General features: G+C 37.8%; 1 long non-coding RNA gene across 1 annotated transcript in view; it reads left to right on the top strand.

Annotated features, from left to right (window-relative positions):
* The first annotated feature begins 7,238 nt into the window (after window positions 1–7,238).
* LOC103661720 overlaps window positions 7,239–21,525 on the top strand; it is a 59,849-nt gene continuing 45,562 nt past the window's right edge. Inside the window, exons 1-2 of the long non-coding RNA XR_568222.2 lie at window positions 7,239–7,523; window positions 11,814–11,923. This is a non-coding gene — a long non-coding RNA (uncharacterized LOC103661720). The remainder of the gene's footprint in view (window positions 7,524–11,813; window positions 11,924–21,525) is intronic.

The following is a 21,525-nucleotide window of genomic DNA, read 5'->3' on the forward strand; positions in this document are numbered from 1 at the left end:
TCTATATCTATCTATATTTTAAATAATCAGCATATATTACTTTTGAATTAGAATAAAAGAAGTGAGCAAGCCATTTGTACTACTCGGTTGGGGAACTTGTATTTATCTTTTGGTAACGGGAACTTTTTGGTTTTGCGCTTTGGCCAGATTAATTTCCGTCTTCCTGGAGGGCTGAAAGCCAGCTTACTTTTGTCCTCACATGATGCCAGTGGGACCAGGAGCTTGGGTGTTGTGGACGCTCCCAGTCAGTATAGTTCTCCTGGGGTGCTGCCTCTAGCAAGGTTGCCACTGCTGCCTGTACTCTTTTTGGAGGTACCGCTCGTGAGGCCTTTGCAGTTTTAACCAGAAAGCTCTGTCCATGTACACATTTGGATATACAGGGCACTAAAGTCTGAGAGGCCCTGAGGATAATGATTTTCAGACATAAAGTGGGCTAGATCGGGCTCATGTCCTAGACACATTATAGGAAAAATTGGCCATAGAAAGAAACTTCTTGAAAACACCAGGTTGGAGGAAAGCCTTTTTGGAACAAGGTGGGAGACATTCCCTTTGGTCTAATGCTGATGTGCTTGATAAGCCACAGAGATGGACGGTTGAGCTGTACTTCTTAAGTAATTTGATGATTTTATGTTTTAATCATCTTATTACATATGTATGCATACAATCCATTTATATTATATAGCTCCTCGTCGAAAATGCTTGAAAATGCTTCTTCTCCATTTTAAGAAGAGTTGCATAGCCATGTATACTTCTCAGTTTCATAATTCAATGGGAATTCCTAAGAAAGAGGAATACAAAGAAATGACAGTATTCCACAAACAAAGGAACAAGAACGATGTAAAGACAACATGTGATCCAGCTAAACTTTCACAAAAGACTGTCTAATAATTAATCTTTTCATTTGCTTAAAATGGAAAATAAGCATTTTCAACTAGTAGATATATAATGCCCCAAACATGAAATTCTTGTGGCAAAATGTTTGACAGTTTGATATAACAGACAATGATTAAAATGTGAACGCAGTTGATCAGAGAACTTGATGATGACGACGGTATGGTTTTAAACCCTACGTGCACAGAATGAGTCCAGAAGATGCACACGTCTAATTGGGTGCCATTTGTGTCTTCCAGGGAGGCTGTAGGTCCACAGATTAATATTGCTGTAAAGTCCAGTGAGGAAGGAAAGAGGGCTTGCTTCTTGACATTGTGTCTCTTGCATAGTAACTAGGATCTGGATCAGACAGCACAAAGGATAAAGTGTGGAGTAGGTGACCTCCAGGAATTCTCATATCTTCCACATTCAAAGTCGGGGTGTCTTCAAGGGCTTTGAAACAAATCATCTTAATTTCTAGACATAATTTCATATATTCATTAAATGCTCCGTACTTTGCCTGAGTGTGGGAAATGTAATGTGTTCTGGATGAGCTGAAAGCATTCTATGGCCCTAAGATTATATATATTTTTAACTTTCTGATGGGCTGAGTTTTATCCTGTTTTAGCCAATTGGTGGCTGGACATGTCAGCTGAGAAGGAACTGAATGGAAGTGGATGGATTAAATAGTTGACTTTCAGCAATAAAAACTATCTTAGAAAATATATAACATTTAAGTAAGTCTAATGTAATTATGTATTCAAGGGGCACTCGTAAGTACCAAAGATTAATTTTCATTAAAAGGACTGATATCTCATATTTAAGTGCTTCTACATTTTCATTGAGGCGTTAATGATGAGTCCTAAAATCTCTGTTTTTGGCTGCTTCTAAGCCATTCAGACATTACTTAGGATTGTCAATTACTAATCAACACCACCAGGTGAATGACTCCTAAGTTTCTATGAAGATTATATTGAACAGTTCAGTCTTTGTCAACACAGACTGAATTTTTATAACAGTCTCAGAATGTATTTATACATTTGCAAATTCATGGGAAACTTACACGTTAGAGACAATCCTAGCTTTTAAGGTAATCGCCTAGATTGATAATGCAAAACTGTTTTTTCTTTAAAGTGATTTACTTGATGTGTTTATTCTGTTCTTATTTTTGGCGGATCATGTACAATATAGCAGATTGTCAAGAACTCAAAAGGATGTGTTTTCTGTCGATTCACAGCTAGTGGGGAATTGGTTGAAATTTGAGCTCCTTCATTTGACCTTAATGTAACCCTGACCTGGGAGGACAGTATGTCTCTAGGGGTGGAAGATAATCTAATTTCCATGCATGTCAAGTCCTCAGTTTCTTCTGTGTGGAGGCTGCTGAGAAGTGTCAAATTTTGCAGAATCAGGTGTTCTGTGTTGGAGATGTAGAATACATTCTCCAGGGGTTAGAGTTGAGACCACCAAGTAGACTTCATTTTAAAGCCTTAGGGGAGCCCTGAAATCATAGATTGTGAAGATGGAAAATATTTCTTTACCCTGTAAACTATTCATCTTCCATCTCACTTTTAATACGTGCGCCCATGATAGCGTCAATAAAGAAAGTTCCAAAGGCCACACAGAACATCTAAGTTTATTATTTTATACTTTTCCAGCTGAAAACAATGGTTGAAAATTCCAGTGTGTCAAGCAGTGGAATTTCAGTTTCTAATGCGTTCCCTGTGTTCTTCATCCCCAAAGGGTTGTAACACACTGCTTACAAAGATTAAATGTAGGAAACTCTGCAATATCTACAAGATAAGGCTAATTCCACTCAGCTACTTGAATTTCCTTCTTTTCCCACATATCTCTGGCTTGTGGAATAGTTTATTATACTGTAGAGCAATGAAAATTTCCAGCAAGACCAAAGTTAGTGGCATACCATGATTTAACACTTCTGTGATTCTGAAATCATAGTTATGTACTACAGTATAAGGTGACCTCATCTCTGTTTCATAATGTTAGCCTCTCTGTGGAACTCTAAGGTCATTATCCTCTTGTAAAGACTTCTCCATCCTTGCAAGTGAATTATAGTAGCAAAGAAGAAATGGTTTTAAAATGGACATTAGACCATATGCACCCCAATGTTCATAGCAGCATTGTCCACAATAGCTAAATTGTGGAAGGAGCCAAGATGCCCTTCGGCAGATGACTGGATTAAGAAGTTGTGGTCCATATATACAATGGAATATTACTCAGCCATCAGAAAGAACGATTACACAACATTTGCAGCAACATGGATGGGACTGGAGGAGATTATGCTAAGTGAAATAAGTCAAGCAGAGAAAGACAATTATCATATGGTTTCACTCATTTATGGGGCATAAGAAATAGGAAGATAGGTAGGAGAAGGAAGGGAAGAATGAAGGGGGGTTAACAGAAGGGGGAATGAACCGCGAGAGACTATGGACTCCAGGAAATAAACTGAGGGCTTCAGAGGGGAGGAGGTGGGGGATTGGGATAGGCCGGTGATGGCTATTAAGGAGGGCACATATTGCATGGTGCTCTGGGTGTTATATGCAAATAATGAATCATGGAACATTGCATCAAAAACTGGGGATGTACTGTATGGTGACTAATATAACAAAATAAAAATTATGAAAAAAATAAAAAATAAAATAAAATGGACATTGGATGAACAATGAGTTAGAAAGAAGCAAAGAATAACTCCAGTTGAGAGACATTTTATAAACTTCCTACTGATTTGACCATGGTAGATATCCTTCCACAACAACAAAATAATTTTTTCTTAGAAACTCAAAGGGTAAGATTATATACTTGACTTTATGGGAGAAGTTGTTTAATCACGGTATGCTAAGTGCTATAACAAATGAACCCCAAACTGAGGAAACTTAACAGATTAAGAGTATATTTTCTGCTTTTGTTGAAGTTCAGTGCAGGCAGAGGGACAGAGACTCTGTTGCATGTGGTCACTCAGGGACTTAGGCTCTTTTATACTGTAGCTCTATATCTCTCATCTACAAACTTACAGGAGTTGCTGGGTTTCTTCCAACTCAGTGGTCAAAGAGAAGAGAAGGCATGAAGAAGACACACTTGTCTTAACAGGGAGTGAGGGGGTGGAAAACATTGCAAGAGTTCTAGAGAACTGAAGGGTAGATTTAGTACCTAGGCAAAGGGAAAGCATCGGTGAGCATATACCAATCTCTGTCACAGCTGGCATGTAGCATGGGAAGAAAGTATTTTGGAAAGGGTGAGATTTTTCCCATAGATGTAGGATGGGTGGATGGTGCTGGGAAAATATTGTGTATTTGTGTTCCATTTTTCTCCAAAACCATGACAGCGTTACAAACTTTATCTCTCAGCCAGGGGGGGTGGCAGTGCTTTTTCTGTGGTAAACGTTTCAAACTGTCGCCAGTATTTTCTGGTTAGATTCACGTGAACTCCTGTTCCCTTATGTGATCCCCGACTAAAAGTTGATGAAGACTCTGCTATTTGTTTGGTAAACTTATCTTTTCAAATATCGTTACGTACTGACTTAAAAGACCAAGACCTGTGGACGGATAGAGATTAAGCCTCTGTATACATACCATGGGTTGGTATGGCCTGAAGTAAGACATTTTGGTGACACCATCTTTTTCTGAATGTACATATATTCACATTAGGCCCGAGGTTCAGCTGAGCCCTTTCTGAAGAAGAGCCCTGGAGGAGGACAAAGGCATTTACCAAGGATTTACTAAGAATTTACTAAGGATTTACTAAGGACTTTAAGTTCAAAATAGCAAAATTCAGAGATGAGAAGAGGCTGGATCCAGACTTAGTTCTTTCAAAGGATCCCGAAGCTAAAATGAGTGAAAATGTTACAATGTATTCTGATTTCAAACAGGAAATAGTAACTTTCCCATTTCTACATAGAAGTTATCTTCCTCATGAAACAAAATTGCACATTCTTTCTTTCATCACTTTCTAATTTAATGTACTTATAGAAGACTCTTAGTGACATTCATCCGGTGTCACTGGAGAAGCATTTTGATCCTTTAGTTTTTGCTTGTTAAGTCATTGCCATTTGACCCTAGACATTAAGAATTTGAATGATTCATTTGTAAGGTACTGGGGACATTAGGATCTGTTTAAAAGCACCAGAATGTCTACTTATTTTGATTGCAGTTTTCAAACATCAGGATAAATGTCCTGAAGTTGTTGATACTATGGAAAAGTTACCTTCAGTCAAAATCTTAGGTTTTGGGAAACTAATCTGATTACTATTTTTTCATCATACACATGTGATTTAGCAAGCAGCTGTGTGCCTTCATGTGGTCTCTAGCACATGGTTTTGGGTAACGAATTTACTTTTGCTTTTTGGAATGTGCATTTACTTGTTACATGTTGACAGTAAACCAGTATTGAATATTAAATTAAAAACACTCTTTTTAAGAAAAAAAAGTCTCACTTTGTCAGCCATAGTATTCTTTTTTTTTTTTTAAGATTTTTTATTTACTTATTTGACAGAGAGAGAGACAGCCAGCGAGAAAGGGAACACAAGCAGGGGGAGTGGGATTGGAAGAAGCAGGCTCCCAGCGGAGGAGCCTGACGTGGGGCTCGATCCCAGAACACCAGGATCACGCCCTGAGCTGAAGGCAGACGCTCAACGACTGTGCTACCCAGGCGCCTCTGTCAGCCATGGTATTCTCAAAGCCATATATATTATCATTTGAGGGGAAATGTATTTCCAGTAATGTGATATAAAAATATTAGACCAAAGAATTTTTTAAGTAATTAATTTTTAAAAATCAGAGAAGATTAAGGGTTATGTCTACAATGCAGTCATTTTTACTTACTAGAATTGTTTAATATTAACTTCCTGAGTGTGAAAGCATGGCTCATGGAAAAGAGCACATAATTCAGGTACTAGCTGGTATATTTGTTACAGCTATGTACACTTTTTCCATTCTTAGCAAGCGACAGTGACTGAACAAATCACTGTTAAAATTTGGCTTATAAAATTTAGTGCTGATAATTGTGTTTATAGCATTGCTCACTTTACCGCTCCACATTTTTTATTTTTATATTTTTACTTCTATTGGAGTCTGTGAATAAGTGACTAATGTGAAGATTATCCATAATGTGTGCCATTTCAGAAAACAGGTCTGGACCTGCTATTCTAAGATAGATGTTAGATCTCTGGGAATGTGACTTCCAGAATTGCAGCTGAACTTTTAATGGACAAAACTCTATTATGCTTCTGTGATTTACATTTAAATTATAGTCCTCAATAAAAAATGGTTGATTTCCACTTTCTTTTCATCATCCTTTGTTTGCTATGTTGGTTATAAACAAAAATATTTATATTCATGTGAAACCAAAACAGAGGAAGTATAACACCTTTGAAATATGTTAAAATTGTCCTTCCTTTTGAATTTAATTTAGAGACCTACCTCTACATACATTTCCTCTTTAAAAAAAATTATATATAGCTGAATAACAGAAAACATTTATATTTAAGGGAAAAATGCAAAAATTCAAAGTGAAAGACAATGAAAGTACTTAGTATTAAAAAAAAACTTCTATATATTTAGCCTATTTTCAGACCCCATTTGATTATTTAAAAACATAATATTTATAAAGGTAAAATTTCCTAATAAGGTTAAAAATGTTATCAGTTAGGGAAGCTTATTCAGAAAAACCAGCAGCTATAAAAACTAAAAATGCATTTTTAAAAAAGCATTTTTGGAAATATCTTTGTTAAATTTGAGTCAACTCCTCAAACAGTAATAATTTAGTTGCAGAAGTAAATTTTCATTTCTGGGATTTTTATATTTGTCTTACCAATCTTCTCCAATTACCATCATTTTATACCTTATGTGAAATACATCCATGCTTATAAAATAGATTGTATTTTATCCATGATTATAAAATAGAAACCTTTTTAGTTGCTGGGTTGCTGCATGGCAGATAGATAAATAATGCCACGCCCACCCTTTCCCCCACATGGATATAAGGCTCCACAGGGCATGAGGTATTACAGGGTATTTAAATGTAATTAAATATGTCTATGTGAATAACGTTTGGATGAAAATGTTTCTATTATTTTCAGCCGTGACAAAGCATAATACCTAGAGAGGGAGCATGTGCTGGGGAACTCTATAAACTTTTGTAGCAACCATTCCGTTTCCTTCTATTGTTGTTCAGGACAATGAAGAACTTGGTGCCAAAGCCCATTTTCTAAATAGCAAAATGGAACTTTGATTTATACAGTGTAACTTACTTGGTTTCACATGTTGTCTTTTGGTCTCCTCCGGAGCTCTTCTGGCAGAGCTAACATTTCTTTCCCATTTTTCAGGCTTTCTTCCTGAGGCAGATACCCTTGTAAAAGTGGTGTGACTCACATTTTCTATTGTGAAAAGCACTCATCATCAAATGCCGTGAAGTGTTCATCCAAACACTTACAATTTTACAACCACCATCTAGAGGCCGGAGGTGCACTTTAATGTGATGCAGTGACTCTATTGGCCTCTCCACAGGCCTTGAGATGAAGTAACTCTTCTGCATTATCTGGAATATGGAAATGAAGGGTCTGTGGTCTCTTTGCTGCTGATGAGACTTAAATCCAGAAAAGCATTCTCTCGTGTCTGGCGACTCCATCAGTATTAAAGCAGGTATGCTTAAGTAAATTACTACCTTAGCTAGACCCGCAAAAAAAGTAATTGTGTTCCTCAACTTGTGCCCTTGAGGTATTTCCTTATTCTTTTGTTCAATCATTCTAAATTTTAAGTGGTCATACTCTAGGTCTTCCTTAAATCACATTTATTATTTTCAGAGAAGTCAGGCATTGTGTTGTAGACTAGAGAAGTGAATGGACTGACAGGTGAACAGGCTACGGATACCAAGGGCTTCCTGGCGTAGGCTCTGCGAGATGTGAGGGTGGCTGATCTTGAGATACACAGAGCTTCGTATTTTGGTAAAAGATGAGGGTAATATTCATGGTGTTGATGCTATAGGACTGATGTGGAGAAGGACAGGCACTTGTCATGTAAGATAATTGAGGTATAGGCTTGCATGAAACCAAAGAAATGGGGTTTTGAGTTAGTTCTTTACTAGTTCTCTACCCTTGGGGCTTGGTAAATGTGACACAAATTAGATGAACTACNTCTTTCCCTGGAATTTCACCTCCTTAGAGAACTGGACACCGTTTCAGATGTCCCAACATAGCTGTTCTCCCCGCTGGTTTTCTGGTAAGCTCTCACCCAGTTTCATTTAGGCCAGACAGATTCTTTGCTTAACCAGAGCTTTTTGAACATTAACTGAATCAGATGCTTGCTATTATTCAGCACTATGAAATCTTCAAATTATATGCCACAGAATCAAGAACAGGGTGATCGTCTTGCCCCAGCAATGTAATTTCTCCGGTGCCAAAATATAGAACTTACAAAAACAGAAATAGACTGCTGATTCGGAGTATTTTTCTATCTTTTTTAAATATTAAATTTTGGCCTCTGTTGTGCCTCTTGAAGTGCCATTGAAATAAAATAAAGTCACATGTCTTTGCCAAGCAGGATTTGGCATTTTTCTTCTGAAAACATTCAAAAGCACTTGGTTCTCATTGTATATATTCTGTTACATGCGTATTTTCCATTATGTTTTATAAAAGCCGTCTAACACTCTTGAATCATTTAATCAGAAAGTGCAAAAGTATTCTCAGCAGCCACCACATGAATTAAACAGATGGGTGCGTGGCATTGAAAAGCATACAGAGGGTCGCCTGGGTGGCTCAGCAGGTTAAGCCTCCAACTCTTGATTTCAACTCAGGTCATGATCTCAGGGTTGTAAAATCGAGCCCCGTGTCAGGCTGTGCACTGGGTGTGGAGCCTGCTTAAGCTGCTTTCTCTCCCTCTCCCTCTGCCCTTCCCACCACTCCACCCCCACTCTCTCTCTCTCTCAAAAAAAAAAAAAAAAAAAGAAAAGAAAAGCATACACGGTTCCTGCTTTCCAGAGCCTTACAGTTTAAAGGGGTGGTATTTAAAAAAAAGAAAGAAAGAAAAAGCAGAAAGAGAACCATCATCCATCATCCAACCTCTTTCTTTTTTATCTATTATCTATTATCTATCTATCATCTATCTATCTATCTATCTATCTATCTATCCATCCGTCTATCTATCTATCTATGGAACAAAAACAAGTGAGACAGAGGAGAAGGGAAGAGAGGATGGGAGGAAAGGAGATGCGCAGAGAGAAATACAACAGAACATTTGCACAGATAATGTAGAGAGCACAAAGAGCGTGTCGGTGGGTTGGAGCATGGGAAGGATGCATTTGAATCCGTGCTGATTACTGATTCCCAACTTTCGGACATGCCTTTCTAAGGAGCCCAGTGGAGTGACATGCTTAGTTTCCTAAGAATGTCTACCTCCTGCAATTCCTTTGTGGGTCCACAGCTGATCCTGGTTAAAATGAGGCGCTTTTGACACTTTGAATGCACTCTGGTTCTGAGACAGGACCTTGAGCCTGTCTTGAGCTTCCTCCCTGGAGCTGCCACTCCACTTTGTCCTATTCTGTCATCCACTGACTCCCTCATGAATGATTTATTTTGAAGTTTTTATTTTAATTTTCTCCTCTCACTTTAGCTTTAGATTGATAGTCCTCCTCTCTTGACATCTGTTTTGCCTCACTGAGAAGGCTGTCCAAATGCAGCACGTTACAGTGTTTCTTTATTATCTTTATAGAACAACAGGGTGTAGATGTGTGACTATAACTCAAAAGCTTGCCGGAGGGTGCTAGGAACTGGATGGGGAAAAGGGCAGTACATCAAGGACACTGGAAAGCAGCAGACTGCATGGTGTGGCAGACAGAGAAAATCCAGTACTCTTAGCAATCATTTCCGAGCAAACCCCCCGCCCCCCCAGTTGTCTGAGTCTACCAACAGTGTGGAGAAGTTTCCTGAGTCCTCGCTCTATGTAAAGGGAGAAGCATCTCATGCTAACCATGGTGGGCACATCCAGCAGAGATCAAAGTCCCTTCCCAGACATTTCCTTTGTGACTTTTCTATTGGCCAACAAAGCTACTCTTTAGCTACCACTGTCTCATTTTTGTTTGGTGGTTGAAACTTACATTTTTTCTTTTAATGTGGCAGAGAAAAGTTTCATCGCATTTTATGCTGAATAAAAGTTTAATAGCTCTTTTTATTTTTTAACTGTGTGGCTAATGTTGGATAGAGTTGTAACAGGCATTTACCAAAGGACACTGAAAGGACAGTATATGAAAGACACTATCAAAATACTTGTATGGAGCTTCAGTCCTTGAACGATAGGCCATATGGAAGCATTTGTTAGATATATGCCAATCCCACTGGAAAGTGCTGGGGATTATGAAAGAAACACTTACGTAGTCTGATGGAGTATTTCTTTGGCAATAGCTTTTAAAACTAAATTCCTTGCAGGTATAACATTTTGAAAGGTTTCAGATAATGTTGGCATAATTAAAACCAAGTTACGCATCATATAGTACAACTTCTTGTATTAAAACATAAGCCAGTATTTATATATACCCATATATTTATATGTACTCAAATATTTCAATTTTTCTTGATTATGAAGAATGATAGTATATAATCTTGGTGGTTATAGACTTAACATTCTTGGTTTCAATTTTTTATGTTGATCCTAAAAGTTATGTTATGTTATCATCAGTGATTTTGCTGAGGCCTTCATTGAAATTGTATGCTTAGAGATGCTTCAGATGTAGGAAAGAGACATTGGACTTCTGAGTGAATCTGGTTGACCGCCTACCTTCTTTATTGCTTTGTGGTATTATGTTGTCTCTACTCAGCACCCTATGTGAAATAACCAAAGTTGAAGTGAGAACACTGTCATAAATTTGTGGAGTAATGTGTGTGTAATAAGTCCCTGTGTATAAAAAATGGTCTTGAAAAGAAAGCCAGTTATTAGTCCTTATAGTGGACAAGAATAAAGGGGAGGCGGTCTAAGAAAATGTTCTTTGTTTTTTTTTTCTTAACCAGAAAGCAGAAATTTTAAAAAATGGAATGTTAAGTTTGGTAGTAACCCTAATCTGGACTATGAACAGTGAAGCATATTTTATTTTATGGAAAAAATTATATAGTTATATTCATGAATTCAGGGACTTTTGAAAGACTTCGAATGCATCCATCTAAGTTTTAATTGAATATGAATTTAAATTGATAATTTAAAAAGATATAATTCAACTTTTCTGATTTTCAATTATAATGGAAATTACATTAACATGCCTATGTCATATGTCACATAGGACATACCTAACCTGGTCTAGCATTGAAAATGCACCAACTAACCAACAAATAAATGAGCTGTGGTAGATGGAAAAAGTGGCTATAAATAATCTTTCTCCTGTTATCCATACTTACTGGCAGCACCTCCTGTAGACTCCAGGCTGGCCTTACGACTTGCTTTGTCTAACTGGACATTAACAAGCTTCATGCAGTCAGGGGTTTGAAAAGAGATTGCACACTGGGACTTGTACCCTTTTGCTTCTCTTCAGAATCTTGTGACTGCCACCATGTGAAGAAGCTAAGCTAGCCAGCTGATTGAAATAGACACATTTTCCAGTTGCCCTAGTTGTTCCAGAAAACGAAACAAAACAAAACAAAAACAGCCAACGTTAGGCAACTTCTCAGTTATCCATAAATTCAGTAGTGACCCCAGCTGAGACCAGTACTAGAACCATCCAGGTAAGCCCAGCCCAAACTACCGACCCACAGAAACTTCAGATAAACAATTGGTTGTTGCTTTAAGCCATTAAGTTCTGGGGTACTACTTTGTTATTCAGCAACAGATAGCTGATACAATAAAGTAAACTAATTGTATAATTTTAAAAGCAGTTATATGAATACTTTAAGGGCAAAAAATAAATTTTATCAGTAAGAAAGTAGTCATTAAAATGTTGCAAATACATTTCAGGCCTGGAGTTTTCAGTGTGTCTTCCAGCTGTGTGTTCTGAGTCTCAACTACATTTCAACCTGATCACTTTAAAGCAGAAGAAATATCTGAAGGAGTGTCAAGGGCTTCTGGTGAGTTCTGATATTACTACTCTTGCATTAAAAACAATTTTTTAACATGTATATTTTTCCCGAACTTAGATGAGACCAACTCAGACTAGTTTCATCTCCAGCGAATAGACAGTATGTAGAAGCTTGTTAATCCTTTGTTATTTACTACCACTTAATATTACATCTTTGAGAAAAATGTATGAGATTCTATTAAAAAAAGCAAGTTGGAAATCAGGTAGTATCTACAGCATTCCTAATTTAATACAAATTTGTTTCTATTCATTGCTATATAAACTCTGTAAATCCAGGGAATTGGCCTGGGTTTTATTTGATTCACTGCTATATCCACACTCACATAATAATGCTTCTGCTCTGAGATTAACAAGATTCCTTTCCAAGGCACATTGGTGAGACTGGTGAGAATCAGTGTACCTTATAGGTGCAGGCTGAGAGGTCTTAATGCCGTCTCAGAAAAACAAAATAGAAAAAATATGCAATATTCCTGTGAGATTTTGTAGGATTATTAGACTCAAACATCTATCCCGTATCTTTAATCATCCTTCTGAGATTTAGGTTTTTAAACAGAAATTTATTATGCATTATAGACACAATTGCATCTTGTGTCTTGATTGAATTTTGGCTGCCTAAGTCCTATGTATCTGAGGTATATCTATTAACTCTTCAGTATGGGGTCTTTCCTGAATGACACATTAAGAACACCATTTTTGTAACATTTACTAGGAGATCCTGTAGACAGAGCCTGTTAACGATATAAAGAAGTGAACTTTGGACTGTGAATTAGAAAAACTTGCGTCTGCTCCCAGCTCTTGCATTTGCCAGCTGTATGTCAGGGAAATCCATTTAACCTCCGTCAGCTGCAGTTTCCTCACCTATGTGATATCAACAACAGAGTAATTGATATATTCACCATTTTCTTATATAATATGAAGTGTTGTAAAATGGAAGGCATTATTATTACGATGTCTCTTGACTCAACAAAATTTAATATTTATAATGGCCAAAACAATTCTCTTGCAAGTGAAACTATATCACCACATGTAAGAAAAGCAAGGAGGGCATTTTCTAATATAAAGTTGTTTGTAGTGTAGAAGGAGAGCAGAATAGTTCCAGATGAACTACAGGTTGATTCATGTATTTCAACACCGGCTCAGGCAGTTAATAGTCCTTCAAACTCACGGATATGATTCCATTCAAATGTACGTGGGCAATGCAGTTCAAAAGACTGTCATGTTTATGACAGTCCTCATAAATGTCCAGGAATGAAATCCATGTTGATTTATTATTGCATATTGTGTCAGTTGGAGTTCTTTGGCTAAGTAAGTTAAAAAAAAAATTCCGGGAAGCATATGGGGTAGTCCTTGGAATCTAAGGAAGAGGAACAGTGAGGCCTTGGGGCAGATAGGATCCGGGTCACTCCCTCTCAGATGGGACAGAAAAGAGAAAGGACAGTAGAGATACACTTATTATTTTACTAAAGTCATTTGAATTGGGGGAAGATGGCTTCTAAAAGATAAATTAGACTGCTATTTCCTCCAGAAATGAACGGTTGCTGGACAGGCAAAAACAAAAGGTATTAGATATACTTGTCACGATTAATAAGGATGACTTTAAAAATTTTTTGAGACCTACATCACAGTTATTTAAGCCACTATGTGCTATTTGTTTCAAAAATGATACAGTCAGTACTGGATTTTCCAAAGGCATGTTCAGAGGGAATGGGAACTTTTTCAGGAAATTCTGTGTCATTCCACCTGGATCCAGGTAGTGCACTAGGTTTACTTGAAAGCTTGGTGTTTTCCATTCATATAAAAAATTCAAATTAAAAATAGTTTAAACAAATAAACAACAAGGAATTTTCAGTTTGGTGTGGATTTCATGATAACTGGCCCAGTATTGTAGTCCAATGTAATAAGACACTTTGTGCAGACTACAAAAGTACTCTGAACAAGAGCACTAGAGTTGTGCCCATTTTCCTGCATAAATAAAGCATATTTCTTACTCTCCTTTATTATGAAGGCCTTTGAAAAATTTGATGTTGTTCAGGTTTGTCCACAGCTGATTGTCAATGGTATCACTGCAGAGGGTCAAATACTAATCTGTCCTTTAAATACTTTCCATGTTAACCACCTTTAGTTTGGAAGCTGTAAGGTCCCTGGAATTTTTCATGTCCTTTTGGAGATATTGTGTTTTATGATTTCATGTTTGATTCTACATTTTGATATGAAAATGGATCATGAACTCAACAAAACACAAACTCATAAAACAATTACAAACTCATAAAAAAATCCTAGGAATCACATATCATCTGATACAAAAAAATAATTGAAGAAAGAGCCATGAGGAGACACAACTTCTGATGTCATCCTATGCTTTTAGGTCATTTTTGAACAATTCATCAAATTTATAATTCTTGAGTAAAAGTCTTAAGCATTTCTATATGCAAATTTAATTCTACCATATTTTTATACTAAAGAATTACAAAGCATAATTCTATATTATTGTACATCAAAATGAGAGTATCTCCCCCTAGGATATAATTAACATCTGAATTTATGTTCATTTTTTTATAATGAACAGATAAATGGAAATGTGGTTTTGAGTAAACTGGCCAAAAATACTCTGTGACCCACTGGACTACTTAAGAACAGTGTGACATATAGCATATGATTATATACATTTACAAAGAAATCTTTGTTATTGTGCCACGTTATCAACACAAACAGGAGTGAACCTGGTTGAGATAACATTTAGTAAGTGATACTCCTTGCCTGAGCTACATTTTCTAGGCCTCAACATTGTGACGGCAATTGTCACTTGGGGTGTGCCCAATGCTCAAGGCGTGACATGACATAGCTGGAGATTTTTTTTAACCTGTGATCGCATAAAGCAAATGAATTAATTAGAAATAACCAAACCAGGGCACCTAAGTGGCTCAGTTGGTTAAGCGGCCAACTCCTGGTTTCGGCTCAGGTCATGATCTCAGGGTGCTGGGATCAAGCCCCCTGTCAGGCTCCGTGCTTCAGGATTCTTTCTTTCCCTCTGCCCTCCCCTCCCCCTTACCCTCTCACGTGTCTGCTCTGTCTCTCAAATCAATCAATCAATCAATCTTTACTGTTACATTGTTTGCTATATTGTTCACTTTAAATTGAATATTTAAAAAATTATCTTGAAATATTTTATGTAGTCCTGATATTAATTCAGTTCATTTACTCTAGTGATTTGCAATGGCTTTTAATCTCTATAGAAATTGCTGGTCAAACATGATGAAGCAACATGTCTTCGCTTAGCTCTCATGGACTTCAGGTACTTCAGTGATTCTTCTTTTTTGTTCTGGCTCTCCAAAGTCCATACCAATTATTTTTTTTTAATAAAGGCTTTATTTATTTAGGAAGGCAGAGGGAGAGAGAAAGAGATCATGAGCAGAGGGGAGGGGTAGAGAGAGAAGCAGACTCCCTGCTGAGCAGGGAGCCCAGTGCCGGGCTCCATCCCATGGGAACATGACCTGAGCTGAAGGCAGACGCTTAACCGACTGAGCCACCCAGCTACCCGAAATCCATGCCAATTAGACCTAGAATCGTTACTGCCCTACATAGAAGATATAAATTCAAGTCCACAAGCTTAGAAATACAATGGGGCTAATCTTTATTTTTCATTTAACTGTTGTAACAAGCCTCTATTCAGTTGCAAAATGAAATTAATCTTTTCTTGGGTCTTTTTACATGATCTCAAAATTTTTTCCAGGTTTTCCAGTGGGAGCGGGGTGGAGTATTGGGGAATGCCTCATTTCAGGTGTTGATAAATGGGTAAATGAGGTGAAGTAAATATCATGTCTTGTCTAAGCCAGAATCATTGATTTGTTCTGGCTTTTACTGAGATACCTTTTTCAGAAAGGGTTTAGCTATCTTCCCACAGACTGTGGCTATGTTTTCCCTTATTACCATCACCAAGATTGAGATCTTCAATTTTCTGTGCCAAGCTAATGTTGTCCTTGGGCTTAGGGAATATACTTAACTGCTCCAACACCACATTTGGCTTTGGACAACTCTGTGGGGCTTTCTTAGGCCTCTTTGCCAACAAGTGAAAACCACGTCTACTCTACCACCCTGCCACGCTGGGCACAGGGAATCCTGGTCTGGCCGCCTCCCCTGGTCCTACTCAAAAGTGGAAGGCAGAAATCCCCTCTGAATATTTACAGTGACATATACTTCTTGGTATTCCCCATCTCAGTAAATGCCATCATCATTTGCACAATTATCCAGACGAAAACTTAGATTTATCCTTGATTCTTCTTTTTTTCTTACCCCCATCCAATTTGTTAGGAAGTCCTCTTAAATCTACCTTAAATTATATCCCTAAGCCACTTCTCAACACTCCATCACTACCACTGTTAATTTAGGCCAACACATGGCTTACCTGGCTTACAGTAATAACCCCTTCACTGGTTTTTATTAATTTCCCGCTTCTACAATTGCTGCCATCCTGCCACCCCCCAGAGTAACCTGTTAAAAACTTAAATCAAATCATGCTACTCTTCCGCTCAAAACTCTCCAGTGACTTAGCATCATGGTTGGAATCAAAGCCACATTTCTTACAAAGGTCTACAAAGTGCTGGTCACTCTGCATCTTCAGGTGTGGACTTCTTGTCATTTCTTAAATATGTCAAACTCATTCCTTCCCCAAGACTTTAAAATTTCTGATTCCCTGCTCTCCCCCATATTATTCTTAAATCCTTCAAATATCATCTTAAATGCCAGTTTTTCAGGACTTCATCTCCCCATTCCCTTACCTGACATTTTTTTTAAACAACATCTATTACTATCCCAGATTAATTAGTGTTTATGAATTTCCTGCCTGCCTTCACTGCTGATCTGAACTTTATCCTCCCAACTGCAATCTATAACATCTTATACTTCCTAGTCCATAGTAGGCCATCAGTAAATATTATTTTCAGGGGATAAATGCACTTGGTATTGGAAATACAGTGAGAATAAGACAGTGCTTTATATCACTATATTTATTTTTGAGATGAAAACAGTTTCTAGATTAAAACTGAACTCAAGGAGATTCCTTTACTCACTTGGTAAAAGATATAGAAACAGATACCTCTTATGTGTGATTATATGATTTTACCTCTGACTTTAGCAGAATGTGATTTTTTTACTATTTAACCATGTTATGTCCACAATTGAATAATATCCAGGAGACAAGAAGATATGCATCACCCTAAATCCAGCACCCATGATCCAGAATACTGTTTAAAATAGTAGAAAATCAAGAAATCAGTGACTTGGAAATCTTTCTATAAACCATGGTAGCTGATACGTTCACCAACCTTGCTGAGCATGTGCAATAATACTGGCATGGGGCATCAAGAATTTCTGGGAAATGTGAACAACATACATTACTCATTTATCATTAAGCTGGGGAGGCTTTGTATTACTATTGCCTGTGTCCTGTTAATAATGTTTGACATTTATATACCCCAGGGTTCTTTCAGCTGTAAGTGACTGGAACCCAATTTAAACTAGCTTAAGCAAAGAACAATATTTGTTGGCTGATGTAACCGGCAGGTCAAGGCTGGAATCTGGTCTCAAATGATATTTTCATGGCTTCAGTTCTCTCCTTCTCTTGGTTCTGCTTTTCACAGCTTCTACATGCATTGTTGGCATCTTCTACATGGATAGTCTCACACCCTGAGGCAGAAAAGTAATCCCAGGGTTACATCATTAAGACTTGCGAACCAACTTTTGCAGCAGCTATAGCTAAAGTATCCGTAAGAGGTCAAGTTTAGGCCAGGTCTATAACTCTCTATCATTGTGTTGGGGAGATGCTGTATTATGATTGGATCAAATTTAATCATGTGCCCACCCCTTTGGTAAGGAAAGGAAGGTTGAGGCACATGATTGACAGCTCCTCCAGGAACACATGGAGTAGGAGAAATGTTTCTTAGAAGCCACAGAAGGGGAATGGGAAATCATGTTGAGCAGATAAAACGTTAAAACTATCACCGTCCATACACTCACATTGCTTTATACTTCTTTAGGCCAAAAAAAAGACAATGCATTTGTGAAAGAAAAAAAAAAAGCTTACATACTTTGCCTTACTGATCTCCTTCAGTAACTGGAGATAACGCACTGGAAATGTCAGATATATAACGCTGGCTAATTCTAAGAATCCCAACATCATCATCATCATCATCCTCATCACCTATAATCAAGCTCTCATAGAATTAAGAATGGTTAAAAAGATAAAATAGTGAGATGAAAAAGCAATAGAAATGGAGGGGAGAAAGAGTAATCAGTATTTCTGAAGGAAAGAAAGTAGCAAAGAGAAGAATAATAATCATAAATCTAGGATAAGGAACATGTCTTGAGTTATAGCTCTTAAATTAGGCAAATCATATTTGCATCATATTTTATGTATGAGAAAATATAACCGCCACTTTCCAGCAACCCCTTCACATTTATTCATTGGCTCTCCACATGGGCTTGTTTATATCTTGATTTTCTATCTGTAGTCTACCTAGTTACCTTGTCTTTTGCCATATTTCCCTGTGGAATTGGTGTCCAGCCCTAAAACTAAAATAGAATAATAGAGGCTATATTTTTCCAGTTTTCTTCCCGAGTCTGGATCTTGATCCCTGTTTCTTATTCCTCTCATGCTCTTCATTGTCTTTGTGACCATCCTGCTACATAAAGACAGATCCTATTGAACTCAAAACAGCTGAAGTGGTTTCTGTAATATTCTGGAGTCTAGCTCATGAGAATAACTTTACGGCAACAAAGATGTTTAGAATAATATTGGAGTAATTGGCTCTCCCAGCTGTGTTCCCAGAACCATCTCTATAGCTGCTCGTTCTCTCTGCCTAGTAGCAGGGCTGATGATAAGCAGGTGTACTTCATTGCAACAAACAAGATGGAGTCTGCTCTGATTGGCTTGGGGGGGAGCTGGGGCGTTCCCCTCTGGAAGTTCCTGTGTCTTCCTGCTTCTTCCTAGAACGATGGGGACCTTAGGGAACTGGCCTATATCCAATCTTTTTAAAAATTTTCCTCTTTATCACCATTAGCACAATTTGTGAAGGCTCAGAATGCTTTGCAAGCTAATGGGGGTCACTACAGGTCATTCCAGAGCCTTTTTCTTTACTCAAAAAACAAGAGAAATATTCAGCTTCTTCCTATTTGGTAAGATGATCTTCTGACTTTGGAAGGGGAGTATTCCCGGTAGGTCCCATCTTAGCATCAGACCAATCTGCTGGGCCTGTTTCTGCAGGCCAAAGAAATGGCCAGGACAATGAGCTGAGTGTGACTCCTGCTGATGGCTCTTTCTGGAAATGGGCCAGCTTTGTTGGCTCTGTCTTGATTCAGGCGGTGATAACCAAGTCCCAGACTGGGGAAAACTTCTTAAAGGGTGAGTTTGGATTTGCATGTGATTTTCCAAACTTTTTTTATTTCAAAATGAGGGATTTGGAAAATGCTCGCTGACTTTTGGCCCATTTTACTTGTTTACAGCCTAAGAGGTACATGAAATCTCTTATTACTTAAGTTATGGTAAAGCTGAATACTGGAACAATTAATTGAAAATATATTCCATAAATCAAATAATGTTTCCTATGTCACAGACTGAGTTCATTTTTCCTTTTTCTGTTAGGTTTTATGGATAAGCCTCCTTAGTTACACATTTCCCATCTAACCCCTCTAGCTACAACTCCTACTTTTTTTTTTTTTCAAGTGTAAATGGTAATTTATAGTGTTACAGTTGTCAGGGTTCCGAGGACTTGGGACTGAGGGGCAGGCTAGATTCATCTATCCTCAGGAGACTGGAAATGCACCATGTACTTGACAAGATTTTGAAATTTTTTTTCCCATAAGGCAAGTTCCAACAGACATGTGGTAATGAGCCATGACCAAATACAGACAACATAATCCATAGTTAACTTTATATACACAGCACCAAGTAGGAACTTACAACCCTTGCCTCCAACACTCCTCCCACTGCTAATTGTTTTGTGTTTTGTTCTTTAAGTGTATCAGTTTAAAAGGATGACACCTCCTATGTGTTGACAGGGTTTATTTCTTCCTTCAAGGCAAATAACTGGGATAGTGGTCTCCATTGGAATTCTCCTTCCAGTTAAATATGTGAAAAGGAGGGTCACAAAAATCCACGTTACCCACATACTATAACTTTTCAATTGTCAAATGAAAATTGTAGCATTGCTCTGCACAGTGAGGATCTTTTCAGATTTCGTATTTCTTCTCATTCTCTTCCCAAATTACTAACTTAGCGTGGTTAAAGGAAAATGCATACATGGTAATAAGTTGATCAAATAAGTAATTGAAAAGGGAAAACCGGGTATTATGTTCTCTGTGGAACCTTTGTTAGGCGTGTGGCCTTCAAGGATAAGACAGCTGTGTTAGAGTTAGTCTGACAGTTTGCTCCACAGTTTATATTAATGGATTCATATGCATACACTTAATATGTTGTTTGTGTATTAGCCTGCACCGCTGACAGTTATATTCCGTAAAGTTCAGCATAGGACCCAAGTGTAGAACTCCAAACCAGTATTTTAGAGCAAAGGCTATATATTCAATTAGAAGAAAATTATCCAGTACCACCCTTTATCCTATAAAATAGCAAAATCAAACAAAAAAGGCAGGTTGATACCCACGATGCTTTGCTGTTGCCTGATTCATTGATTCTCTAGATAGCTATAAACTGAGATCTTGCTCATAATGCTTCTCTGACCATGTGTTCCCTAGCAGCCCGAATGAAAAAAAAATTCAAATGTTAGAGGGCTAAAGGTCAGTTCTTGTAAGTAGTGGACTCCAGATCCAAGAGTACACTTTGATTCGGAAAGCTCATGCAATGGATTCCAAAGGGATTCTTTGCAGATGTTATTATGCTGTTTATGACATAATGTCTTTCCAGTATAGTCAGATAACTGAAAGTGACCGACAAAAGGAGGGTGATGTTAGGTGAAGAGGGAGGGTTCATTGTGTGCACGGTTTCAGGAGCAGAGTAATTGGAGCATCACATATTACAGAGTGAGGGCCAAATAATACACATTGGGCAAAACCACTTCTTACTTGCTTTTCCAAGAGAACCTGAAATACAGATGTGACCAGTGCCTTTGCAATGAAAATATTCCTTGCTTGAAAATGAGATGAAAGCTGGACCACTGAGATCCATGAAGCTCAAGTTCTTTGTGGTCCAGTTTCTTTGAGCAATTTTTATAAAGACTTCCTAAGCATTTTATGAGCTATGAAAATAGTGGGGGAAGCCGTGCAGCCAGCTGTAGGGCACAGGCTAAGTACATTGCTAGGTAATATACAGCAACGATGAGGAAGCAGTGCAACTTCCTGACAAATACCGTGGACCTTAGGCAGAGTTCCGCCTCAAGTCGTGCTTGTTAGCCAGCAGGACCACTTTTAGCGTTTCTCTTGTCACTTGCAATAAAATTATGAAGTTACAGAGACACAGGCAAGAGTGTTGCATTCATGCAGTATCATTTTGTTGTCCTTGTAATGTTGAAAGTAAGGAAGAAAGGTATTTTAACTTCTGAAGAGGATTTTTTTTTCTTCTGTTTCTAAAATATGGGTCTTAGT

This window comes from Ursus maritimus, unplaced genomic scaffold, assembly GCF_017311325.1.
Source record: "Ursus maritimus isolate PB19 unplaced genomic scaffold, ASM1731132v1 scaffold_11, whole genome shotgun sequence".
Lineage (NCBI taxonomy): Eukaryota > Metazoa > Chordata > Mammalia > Carnivora > Ursidae > Ursus > Ursus maritimus.